Raw genomic sequence first — 13,798 nt, 5'->3', positions numbered from 1 at the left:
ATGCTGTTTCTGATAGTTTGTGGGGTGCAGATTTGAAAATGGGTTGGTTATATAGGGGGTTTTGTTGCTAAATATGTAAAATTTGATTTCAAACAGTATTTATCCCCAAAATAGTCAATTCCGAAAATACGGAAAATCGCTATTCGATTTGTAGGCCGCGTGACGTCAAAATAAATTATCCAGACATTTCAAAAATTATGAAAATGTAAAGTAGACACATGGGAAATGTTATTCGGCAAGTTATTTAGGTGGTAAATCTATCTGCCTGAAAACGCGGTGATTTTGAATTTCGAAAATGGCAAATTTTTCTAAAAATTCATCATTTTTTTCTTTTTTTTGTAAATAAAAGCAAAACTTATCAGCCAAAATTTACCACTAAAATGAAGTACAACATGTGGGGAAAAAACTATCTCAGAATCGCTTTGATAAGTAACAGTGTTCAAAAGTTATTACCACAGGAAGAGACACTGGTCAAATTTCAAAAAAAAGTTGCGAGCCTTAACCTGCAAACAGGCTGCGTCCTTAAGGGGTTAAATTACACTAGATTTGATAAATGTGGGCCTGATGTTCTGTATAATATACATTTATTAACTAGCCTATACAATACACACGCATATAAGCACACATACTATAGGGCAAATATATTATGCATTCTCCACCAGTTTTCTAACGGAGAAGGCATATTACATGCCCCATTTATGTCAGTTTTTTTTTGTTTTCCACCCCGCATGTCACTTTGAGTGGACAGGCAGTGACTAAAATCTTTTACCAAATCAGACCTACCAGAGCCTCTTAGAATATCCGGCACGCTGTGCATGGGTCTAAAATGCCAGTTTTATCAGATTCCCCATATATGTTTGATGGATTCTATGATCACTTCTGTTCTCAAACAACACAATATTTAATATTTTTTCAGTAATTTTGACAAGTTGGAAAGTGAGTGCACCATCCCTCATACATGTTGCTTTGATTATATATCAGTGTTTATTAGGAAAGACTGCAATGATTTTAGAAGTGTGATCAATTGTTTACTGTAGAGGTAGATGAGCAAAATGTAATTTCATTTGTAGTAATACTCTATTACTTTCTATGAATTATTGGAATCCATTGAGAATATTTCTAGTTGGATTAATAGGCCAGGGTAACACAGCAGCCTGTAGCCTTGTCATGTCCCACCGCAGTATGCAGTAATCCACTGCCTGTTATTTCAGGTTTCTTTGGCCACAGCATTACAAATATACTGCAGCTTGCAAAAATTTTGTCATTTTTCTTGCTTTTTCTTAACATGATTCATTAATGATTCATAAATTCTTTCTTTGACTTTTGTTGTTATATTTATCAAATATTTCAGTCAGTACAATGCTCATCATGTGTGTAAAGCGTAAGAATAAATATCACTATAAGCTACTGAAGCCATTAGATATATAGCTAGAGCGAGTAATAGGTGAATATAATGCACACTTGTGTCCAGCATTCCCTCTCCTGGAGCTGATTTTCTGCTTTATATTATGCCTCACTTTTCTTTGCATCCCTTTCTCTATCCATCTTGTTTTCCCTCCCTCTCCCCCTCCATCCACACAGCGGCCCTACCCCCTCCATCCTTTCTCTACAGAAGCTGTGACATCTGATTCATTCAATCCCTCCCTCTCCCTTGCTTCTGTACCAGGCTCATAAACAGCTCTGCCTGCACATTTTAAATCCTATTCTTTTTTTTTTGTATTATTTCCCACATCCCAATGTTCCAGCCAGGTCCCTCTAGGATGCATCTCTCTACACGCCGCTTCTTATTCTTGTAACCACAGGCCTTTCATTCTCCATGCAGAAGGTATGTTTCATCTGGTTATTTCAGCCATTCCTAGATTAGAAGCCAGTGGCCTTGCTTGCATGTGTAGCACCTATTCTATTCTTCTGTGGTATAAAAAACAAGATTTGTCAGTTGCCATTTTGCCTGCAACCATTGCTTGTTTATGTGAAAAGATACAGGTTATGGTTATTGACAGTGAACAGTACGAGGCAGAACTCCTATTGTCTTTATGTTCATTCATGTATTATTGATGCAAAAACAATAGGGCTTATTTAGGATTATACGCTTGCCACATTGTATCCTCCTGCTCTCCATACTGGGGTTTGCTGTCAAACAAGCATTTAATGTCATCATCTTGACCTATGTACAGTGTGTTAGTGATACATCTTTTGTTATGAAATGACCAATGAATGCTAAGGGCTTAAAAGTGGCTGCAGCATTTCAGGTTAAGTTGTAATCATAGAAGCTTAGGTTCTATTCACTGCATCATTTTAACTTCAAATGAGTGTTTTTATAATTTAACATTGACATTAATCATAATTAAGCTCTTTGTGGTTGATGGTCTTTATTTATAATAGTATTATGAAACTTCTTATTATGAACCAATTAATATTAAAATCATCCTTGTATGTCTTTCATAAAAACTGTTGGAATACTTATGCATTTTACTCACATATATCTATTAGAACAATACTTGAATATCCACAACATGTTGATTTTTAGCCGAGAATTTGGAACCAATTATTAAGTGAATTAAATGAATTTGTGAAATTAATAGTTTAAAGAATGTAATGAATTTGCATAATAATTAATAGTTAAAACAACTTCCTTGTGTCTCACTTTTCTCAGCTTCAATTCAATTTCTTTGCATGGTTCTATATGAGCCACAACTAGTCATTTAAAGGGACAGTAAACCTAAAAAGATATTAGGTCAAGATTTAATGGATAGAAATGTAATTATTGTCGTAAAGTAATCATCCTGTTTGGACTGTATGTGAACCCTTTGGACCACACAATAGTCAGCCTCTCCTTACCTTAAGATGGCTGGAAACATGGTGTAATAGGTCCCATTGACTACAACCACCAAATGGAGAAAAAAGATACACGTCACTGTCTTATTTTATGTATAAATTACAGTAGGTTTAACTGTAGTCCCAAATAAAATTATAGCATATACAATCAGATATGATGATAAATTGGCCCAAAAGAAATACAAATTATCTCTGCTACACGTTCATGAATATGAGAAACACATGTGCTGTCTCATAAAGAGAGAGTTAAGTGATGAGCGCCTCAAACTTAAAACATTATGGGATAAGCGATCTATGTAATATTAATCCACTTTGTCAGTGAAGGGAGGGAGACCCAGCTGTTCTAAGACCCCACAAGCATCAAAATGGGTTTATATTGTTACATTTAATCTTATTTAGGTAATTCTGCCTGGGTGGTTTTTTAAATCCTTCAAAGATTAAGTAATTTTTACATTTAACGGAATGATATGCAAAACCTAAATACAGTAGATTTTAGCTACTAATTTCCATTTTTGGTCATTGGAATCCGTTTTATTTTTAGTTTTTATTAGGGAACTATTTTCATAACATTAGAGATTACAAACTCTTATTTCTAATACATATGTAGGATGAGGAATTTCATGTGGAATCCATTTGTTACTGGTATGTGGCTCCACATGAAAGCTACATGAGCTGAAAGCTGATGGAGTCACTGACAGCAGAAAATAAGCCTCCTGCTGCCACTTTTGGAAGGAATTATCTGCTAAAAGATGTCTAAACATTGAGAAGTAGTATATTGGAGGCAAGGGCGGCACTCTCATACAACTGGATTTGATGGATTTAGCCCTTCTACAACCTGATATGGTTTACAAGGATTCCAACAGCTATGGGTCCTGGGAGAAAAGTTCAATCTCTCAATTATTCAGAAAACTAAAACAGGGTAAATTTTTATTTTACTTTTCACAGGACACAAGTCGTTCAGTTCACTGAAATTAATCAATAGGGCTCAGAGGCACAGCTGTACTGCAGATTTGTAATAAGATACCCGTAAAAATGTATATTGTACATCTGTCTACCTCATATGTTACAAACAAAAAAAAAATCACATCACACACAAATCTATGCAACTGGTTGTAGAAAAGAGGCAAAGTATACAAACATAAAATTAAAAAGGCAGTAAAGAAAATTGTTACAAATTAAATAAAAAAAGAAGAAACAAATAAAAAACTTCTTGGGTTTAGGACAAATGAATCCTCTGGCTTTGATAGAGTGCCATTGCTGTTTAGCCTAAGGCCCCAAACCTTATAAACATTTGTGTGTATTGTAATGTAATATAGATACTAAGGAACACCGTAGGTAGGTGTGAAGGCTCGGTACATACAGCTTTGTGGCCATCAGATCAAATTTTTCTAAAACATGTTAAGTAATTTAACTGATAAGGAAATCATAGTTGAAATCTGACATAAAAACACGCAGGCTCAGCCTAAGGTTTTAATTCTGAATGAGGTAAATTTCTATAGGCCTATGGCATGATGCAATGCATGTCATATTAATGTGGCTAATCTAATAACTTTGTACTTATGGAATTCAATACATATTGCACCAGTGGTACTCAGTGATGTAGGTGTGAGTGTAAGTAAAATGCTGTATGCTTAAACATGATCCAGTATTATATACGGTAAGTTACAAACGGGAATTAGATACCCCTGAGGAATTTGCATGTAAAGGCGATATGCATGGGCTCAGGTTCTTAGCCCATCTGATTAGAATTGCTTTATATTTATACCCTCTTTGATAATCTTTGCTGTTATAGCATGAGTTGTCATCATTTGATATCACATTAGAGGAGTACATTATTTTATAAATGTATTTGCATAGCTATAGTTACCTTGGATATGGTTCTCTATTTCTCCTTCTATCTATTTCCTTCAGGTCCTCTTTACATCATATATGGTAGAACATTTTCTCTTCCATACAAACTAGTTCTATTGTTTGTATTGTAGTCTAGCATTGTGGGTTATGTAGTCCATCATATATATATTTTTTCTCTTTTTATATGTACTGATCGGGGTGTTGAAGGATGTGTGCGCCATGTTGTCTCTTATTTATACTTGTTGTGCTACAAAAAGAAATCAAGTAGTGGCAGCACCTTATATAGTTTTCTATACTAGCAGTGCCCATTCTCTTAGTGTCTGTAAAATCTAACATACAAATATTCAGTAGTCTAAGGATCCATCTAAAGTTTCAATCCTTAATATTGGATGCTTGTAAATTTCTATAGGCCAATAATTGACAGAGATGGCATGATGCAATAGCTCTGCTGAATAGGAAGAGCTGTAGCAGGAGGGTTATAACTCATGTTGTACTCTGCCCCTTCGCTCTTCCGGTCTGTCAGTGTGGACAGACTGTGCGGAGAGAGATACAGTGGGTGACGCAATAAGGATGGTCTGAAGCAGAGACGGCAGCTGTGTGTGAATGCTGAGGGCAGCATTGAGAAAACAAGGAAAGGCTGAAGCTTTCAGAGGAGGAAAAGACATTTATTTAAAAGTGGCCAACCTCTTTACAACCTCTTTTAAGTGTATAATATTATCGTTCATCGCCCCTGGGTTAAAAATATTGGGAAGCATTGCCCTACATCAGTGATGGCGAACCTTTTAGAGACTGAGTGCCCAAACTACAACCAAGACCCACTTATTTATCGCAAAGTGCCATCACAGAAATTTTATTTGTGATTTATACTCCCTGCTCAGTCACAACACCTTCCCACTCCTCCTGTAGTCCCATGTAGCGCTGTCACTTTTAAATAGCTCTATGCACAGCAAGTACTGGGGTGTCTGGGACTGTAGAAAGATACCTGGAGTCCTCTCTGGTGATGGCCTGAGTGCCCACAGAAAGGGCTCCGAGTGCCACCTCTGGCACCAGTGCCATAGGTTCGCCACCACTGCCCTACATGGATTGTGTCCTGGTTGTTTCTATTTGCAACTGGATAAAGAGAAAATATAATATAACATTTTATATGTAATTTTATGTGAAATTATGTTATACTTAAATAATATACTAAATAATACCTTAAATAATATATCTAAACTCCAATGCCTTCTGAATGTCTTCTGACAAAAAGTCACACACCCAGTGCACATCAAGAGGCTTGGGCCCTACCGGTGTCAAAATAAGCAAAGCCAGCAGTTAGAGTATGGGCGCGCCGGCCCATTCCCCTGACTTCCACCCCCTGATTCATCTCCCCTTGGCATGAAGGGGAAAATAATTGCAAGTGCTAGTGATAAGCTAGCATTTGCGATTAGTTTAGGGCTTCTTAGCTCTAAACTGGCATAGAAGTCCTGGTATGTACCCCCCATGGATCAACTTTGTACTGTTTATTCCATTTTGTAGTTGCAATTAGGTAAAATATCACCTACCTTTAAAGGTGATGTACAACACTGCAGACTTTTTTTCATGTAATTTTGCAAAAAAAAAAATCTACAGCATATGTTGAGTCACTCTCAAAGCAGCAAATGGTGTAAGTGTCAGGACAGGAGGGAAAAGTGGTAGTGAGTCCCAATATTAACCCCCCAACTGTCCCTGCAAAGTTGAAGACACCTTAAATGACAATTCCCAACAGGGTTAAGTTTCTTAGGAAGAATTACAGAAAATGATGCCATGGGACATCTGAAAGTATACATAAAGTTGATTCAGACATACGGAAGCAGTCAGAAATCAGGCCAGAAATCAAAGAAGTAGCCACGTCTGGAAGTGGTTCTGAGCCTAAAAGTGCGAACAATCTAAATGGCACCTCTGATACAGGTGTAGCCACAAGCTTGCTTTGAGCCAGGATGTGAACCCTTACTTGCACTCAGCCCAGCACTGGCAGCAGCAGATATGAAAGGATCCTTAGAATGGCAAAGAATTGAATATCATAAGAATATCTTCAGTTTTCTTTTAACATAATCCAATCAAGAATCTACAGTATGATACACTATAATTAGGATGTACTGAAACATTTAGGTGCTTAAGTGTAACCTACTTACCATATATGTAGGGTTACTTCAATTTGTGTATCTGTGTTCAGATTCTGGAAACAAAGACATACAATTGTTCTCAAGTACCTATTAAATTATATTTCAAAGCATTATAACATACATTTCAATAAGAAAATGTGTTTTATACTGTTGAGACTTCTACATTAAACATATGACATACTGGAGGAGATATATTTATGTGGGTCACATTAGACCAGTGCAGGGTAGGACAAGACCCTTCTACTGCTACCGTTCTACCAGATTTATCACTGTGTCTGATGCTTGATGATAAATCTGGAATAGTTTAGGAGTAGTACTTTGTACCTACTTTGTACCTACTATTGGTTGGTCTAGTTGGCTGCGGCAACATAATACATTTTTTGGTGCACCAAATTAATTTTGGTGCAGGGACTTTCAACACCTCTTTTTACTCGTCAGGAAATGGCCTAAAACTCTTAATAAACGTGGCACTAGCCATACAGACAGTTTTTACTCCATAATTTTGCCACAGAAAACTCGATACATCTCCCCCATTTATTTAGACTGTATTCAAGCTAGTCTTAAACTCTCACCACCAAACCCACTGGCACACAGCGCCATGATGTCATGGATCTACTAAAACGCCTCTTAGTTGATCCGGATGGGATCTCTGACCTAGTGGAGATTTTATCTATAGTTTCCAACAGTTTTCTGTCATAGAGTATGCTAAATACAGTGACCCATTCATTCTCCCTGTTGACACGACTTTCCCCCATTGTCTTAGCAGTAGATAGCAAACATTAAAATCATTCCATCTACAGACACCCAACAGGAGACAAGATATTATAGACAGATAAAAAAAAATATCAGTTTAGCAATCTAATATGCAGGGGTGGGGTCCAGGAGGTAATATATCATGTAGGCACTTACAATGTACATGTGAATTTATCATTTAATCACATAGCGTATCCATAAGGATGGAGTAAATGGCATGTTCAAAGTAACATCTAAGGGGACATTTATCATCAGGATTTCGCACATTTTTGTGAAACCATTCTAATCTATTTCCTATACCAGAAGGGGGCTGGAGTGCTTTTGCTCCAGAATTTATGACTTTTTGAACTGTCGCATGTCATGAATTAGGCATAAACATCTGGATTCACTTCACAAAGTTAGTAGAATTAAAAAGTGGTGAGGGAAGGCAAAAGTTGCAAACAAATGTGCACAATTCAGCAGATGTGACAATTTAGTGACAGCAATACACCACAAAACTGGCGCAACTGCTAATATAAATAATATAAATTAAATAAATATGCCCCTTCAGTTTTCTTTTAACATTTTTCATATGAAGAAACTAGAGGATTATACATTGTAACTAGGCTGTACTGAAACATTTGGGTGCTTAGGTGTAACCTACTAATATAGAGAGTTACTGCAATGTGTTTCTGATATGGGCACTTAAGAAGAGTCAATACATCCTGATGTGAGCACTATAGAGATAGATGTGAATCATTGGACAATGCACAAGAAAGTCATTTGTTTGTTGTTATGTTGTTTTATCTTATGAGTAATCCTGGGGGAAGTTATTTAATACAAGAATTTCAAGTGAACCTTTCACATGTCATTGCAATCAAAGCTGCGGGTAACATATTTGTAGCATATTTTTAGTATTGTATGGTGAACTGCACACCATTTTAATTTGAAAAATAAGTGTCAGACTGCCTTTTCGTTTCATTCTCCACCCGTCCCCATAACTCTCCACTTCATTGGGCATGGCCCACCACCTCGGCCAGCCCTGAAGGTGAACTCAGGGGAACTACCGTGCCCCTGTACACAGACTGAGGCACCGGACTACGAGAGTAACAGAGGAGGTGAATACAGATGTTTATTTTAAAAATACCTCCCCAGCCCACCTGCAGGATTTTAAAAAGAGTCAAACAACCCCTTCATAGGGTTTGAAGGGGTTTTCAAGTTCCTTTAAAAAACCTTGCAAAGGTATAATATAATAAAAACAAATAAAGTCCTTTGCAAAATTGAACATAATTGCTTAGTTTATGAATTAATCATAATTTCTGAATTAAAACATTTCAGCCCATTCCTTAAAGAGACTTTATTGACTTAGATTAATTTAGAAGATTTAATTTGATAAGACCATAATAACACATTATGATATATATTATTCTCTAATAGCATTGTCTATCACAGTGTTACTATCTGATCTTTTATTCTACCATGTATTGATAGTTGCCTTTATATGTTGATATTTTATTAAGCATTCCATTCAAGAATAAAAACTACAGATTAATGTTGTCTGTCATCAAGAAGTGAGAGACTCCTGCTTTCTCTTAGTAATGTGGTAAGGCAGATGGATGAGATCCCTTCATCTATTCGTGACCTGCCAACCTCTGTCTGTCTAAGGCTTTGCTTAATAAGATTAATGAATGTGTTAAGTTCAGGGAGTTAGCTGGATTTTCATGGAGTGACTCAGTGACACATCAGTTGCTGACTGATCAACTTTGCAGTACCAATATTACTCTTTTACTCTGAAATATAAAATAATGAATAAATTGTAATATCCGGCATCATCCTCTCTCCGTGTAGAAAGGCTGAGGATGCGCTGTTTGGGTCATTGTGTGTGTGTGTGTGTGTGGGAGGGGGGGTGTAGTGATATACCACCCTCTCTCCCATTGTGTTTTAGTTATTGCTGTGCGAACACTGCTTTATGCTTCTTGGGTGCATTGATTGTTTCTGCACCACACCTAGGCAGTCTCCAGCAGCTATGCTCTGGTTCTTCAGTAATTAAGCTGCAGTGGTTGAGAGTTTTCCTCTCCAATCACCTTCAAAACATGTGTTCTGTTTTAAGCTGCTCCAGGTCAGTTCTTTGTCCTTGCTATATTCTTTGTTTGGTATCTTCACACTGTGTTTTTCTGTGTTCTGGTATCCTGACTTTCTGCCTGTCTTCAGACTAACCTTCTGCTTTGTGATTTTGTACTACATTTTCATTGCTTTGTAGACTATTCTTCTGTGCTTGTCTTGCTTTCACTTTGCACTCTGGTGCAGAGAATGAACGTCTTCTAGTTGTCTACCCACCACTCAGGGTGAGCTGGACAATATGAGGGAACAGCTGGGAAGTGGGTTTACAGTTAGGACCCACTGTCAGGCAAATCACTAAGGTTATAAAATATTCACATTGCAATTGCATCACACCTTTTATCATCTAATAATCTTCTTTTATATATTACTGGATTGTTAAAGAAGTTTTGGCCCCTATTCTAGACCCCAGCACAGTTCTTCTGCACTACCCTTATACAATGGAAGACAAGACGTTATAAATTTTTTTTTCATTTGTAAACTGGAGCTTTGAGTTTGTGTGAGGCAAGCCCAGGTGTTCATAACGCCAAGCCAGTTCTGTGTAAAATAAAAATATAATTAGATTTCACAATGGATGATGTAACAAATTCTTTTTGTTCCCATGAAATAATTTACTCTACAATTATACATTACGAAATGTAGTGTTGAATTCACCACCTTAGAACAATATGTAATTTGTAATTGTGTTACAACACAGCCTGTCCAAAGGTAGATTTTATTGTTGAAGTTAACATCAAGTGTTGAACAGCAAAGTTATCTTGTAGTTTATGTACTGGTATATGTATGTGCATGAGTTTACACTAAATGAAATGTTTTCAAGTATGTATATATGTACACTCACCGGCCTCTTTATTAGGTACACCTGTCCAACCGCTCGTTAACACTTAATTTCTAATCAGCCAATCACATGGCGGCAACTCAGTGCATTTAGGCATGTACACATGGTCAAGACAATCTCCTGCAGTTTAAACCGAGCATCAGTATGGGGAAGAAAGGTGATTTGAGTGCCTTTGAACGTGGCATGGTTGTTGGTGCCAGAAGGGCTAGTCTGAGTATTTCAGAAACTGCTGATCTACTGGGATTTTCACGCACAACCATCTCTAGGGTTTACAGAGAATGGTCCGAAAAAGAAAAAACATCCAGTGAGCGGCAGTTCTGTGGGCGGAAATGCCTTGTTGATGCCAGAGGAGAATGGGCAGACTGGTTCGAGCTGATAGAAAGGCAACAGTGACTCAAATCGCCACCCGTTACAACCAAGGTAGGCAGAAGAGCATCTCTGAACGCACAGTACGTCGAACTTTGAGGCAGATGGGCTACAGCAGCAGAAGACCACACCGGGTGCCACTCCTTTCAGCTAAGAACAGGAAACTGAGGCTACAATTTGCACAAGCTCATCGAAATTGGACAGTAGAAGATTGGAAAAACGTTGCCTGGTCTGATGAGTCTTGATTTCTACTGCGACATTCTGATGGTAGGGTCAGAATTTGGTGTCAACAACATGAAAGCATGGATCCATCCTGCCTTGTATCAACGGTTCAGGCTGGTGGTGGTGGTGTCATGGTGTGGGGAATATTTTTTTTGGCACTTTTTGGGCCCCTTGGTACCAATTCAGCATCGTTGCAATGCCACAGTCTACCTGAGTATTGTTGCTGACCATGTCCATCCCTTTATGACCACAATGTACCCAACATCTGATGGCTACTTTCAGCAGGATAATGTGCCATGTCATAAAGCTGGAATCATCTCAGACTGGTTTCTTGAACATGACAATGAGTTCACTGTACTCAAATGGCCTCCACAGTCACCAGATCTCCAATCCAATAGAGCATCTTTGGGATGTGGTGGAACGGGAGATTCGCATCATGGATGTGCAGCCGACAAATCTGCGGCAACTGTGTGATGCCATCATGTCAATATGGACCAAAATCTCTGAGGAATGCTTCCAGCACCTTGTTGAATCTATGCCACGAAGAATTGAGGCAGTTCTGAAGGCAAAAGGGGGTCCAACCCATTACTAGCATGGTGTACCTAATAAAGTGGCCGGTGAGTGTACATTCTACATAGTGAACACTCAGATTATGCCTTTGCCATTTTTCTGGCAGAGAAGGCATGTAACTCTCCCCATCCTAGCCAGTTTTTTGGATTTTCCAAACAGCACACCACTTTGGGTTAGCAGTGGGCAGTCAGGGGCGTATAGGCCCCGGATTGTGGCATTCACTATAGTCTTCCCCTGAAAAAAACAGAGCCCCAGGGGAGGGGGGGGGGATATTAACACTGGCGTTTAAAATTCCAGTCTTAATAAATTCCTCCCATAGGCTTTCAGTACCTAAATTGGACAACTTACTGGACTCTTTAACCCATAATGAGCAGAGGTTTAAATTAGTACATTACTTCTTCCACTTAATCTTTTCCCAGTTTTTAATTAGCTCAGTTCATATTTGTGTAAATATTTTAGCCTCATATTTAACTGAATTTCAAACAAGGTTCATTTTAATAGGGTTATATCAACTCTTCAAGTTATCCCCTATCCAAGGGATGAAGCTTTCATTCTATGCAACTGCAACTGTGATTGCCAATTCCCATGCAATTAAATAGATCAGTAGGAGGCATAGTCATCAGCTGCTTGACCCACTGGTGAGAAAGGAGCCCCGTTCTCTGGATTGCTGTATGTCCCAGCAGTCAAACCATCAATGATTAGCTTGCTATCACCTATCCTTTGGATTGAGGATAACATGAAAAGTTAGGACAACTTCTTTAAAGGCTCTTGTTCATTGATAAGGTCTCATGCACACAAAGTCTATGGGGCCTGTGAGCTGGCCGCAGTTTGGCCAACTCATGGGCCCCAAAGACTTTGTGTTCAGGAACGGTGTTGTGAAGCATGGTGCATGCACCATGTGTCACCTATCGTAACTTCTGCAGGTGCCTTCATATGGACATTGACGGTCCCCTATTTAAGAACACCCGACTTACAGACAACCCTTAGTTATAAATGGCCCTATAGATGTTGTTAATTTACTATACTGTAGTCCCAGGCTACAATGATCAGCTGTAACAGTTATCAAAGGTGTCTGCAATTAAGATTTATTGTTAATCCTGGTTCTTATGACAACCCAAAAGTTTTAAAATCCAATTGTCACAGAGGCCAAAAAAATTTTGTCTGGGGTTACAATTATAAATTATGACTTACATACGAAATTGACTTAAGAACAAACCTGCAGAACCTATCTTGTATGTAACCTGGGGACTGCCTGGTATATTTGTGAGATGCATGTGTAATTGTAGAGGAATTGACCAGTATGGGAGATTAACTATAATAAATAATAATTCAATCTGATATATGAAAAAAGGCAAAGAAAAAGGCTGTGATACGAGAGGAAAGGGTCTAGAAGATAGCAAAAAGCTGAGGTAATGCATTGTGCATGGATCTGCACTTTTTCAATAAGGTTTCATGAATGTGTGGAATCCTTGGGTGCTAAGTATCTGGATAGTTTTCTGTTCAATAGTTTTTCTGTACTTGCCTGACACTTACAGTCTAAGCCATTAAAAGACAAATCCCAGATGAATTTAAGTGACAGGTTTTATATGTGACCTCTAAAAGATGCCACCATATATGGCGGTGGAAAAACTTGCGTGATGCACTTCTAAAGTCCCAGACACGATATATAGCGACAGGGTTGTTTAAATGAGGGTCTTCACTGAAGAGGTAATCACAGCAGCTAGTAGGATTTATAGCATAAACACATCGAAGCCGTTAAGAATATCTAGTAAGTGGATTAAACACACCACAAATATTTGAATGTGTGGCTACAACATTGACCTAAGCTCTTTCTTACAGTAGTCTAGAGCAGAGCCTCTGGCAGAAGAATAATGTAAAATATTCCACATTAAAGGAACACCAAATCTAGAAATAAACAGTAAAAGTAATCTAAAAATATAGTCCTCATCACAGAAACAATCCTGAAATCTGCAGATCTACTCCATCTTTGGATGGATATTGTATACATAGGTGGCTTGTGAAAAAAGACCAGCCTTTACCCATAGGCATAATACAAGGGTAGTTAGTTGGCATACAAGCTGCTATATGGCCTCTCAGTAAAGGGGTTCAATTTTAACTTGGA

At 38.1% G+C, this 13,798-nt stretch overlaps 1 protein-coding gene across 1 annotated transcript in view; it reads left to right on the top strand.

Annotated features, from left to right (window-relative positions):
• The first annotated feature begins 1,635 nt into the window (after positions 1-1,635).
• The window catches only part of SPTBN2 (spectrin beta, non-erythrocytic 2), a 114,142-nt gene continuing 101,979 nt past the window's right edge, over positions 1,636-13,798 (top strand). The window contains exon 1 of the mRNA XM_072117886.1: positions 1,636-1,825. The gene's annotated coding sequence lies outside the window, so the exon portion shown is untranslated. The remainder of the gene's footprint in view (positions 1,826-13,798) is intronic.

Source organism: Engystomops pustulosus, chromosome 7 (assembly GCF_040894005.1).
Source record: "Engystomops pustulosus chromosome 7, aEngPut4.maternal, whole genome shotgun sequence".
NCBI classification, from domain to species: Eukaryota; Metazoa; Chordata; class Amphibia; order Anura; family Leptodactylidae; genus Engystomops; species Engystomops pustulosus.
This window is presented reverse-complemented; position numbering and strand designations above follow the sequence as displayed.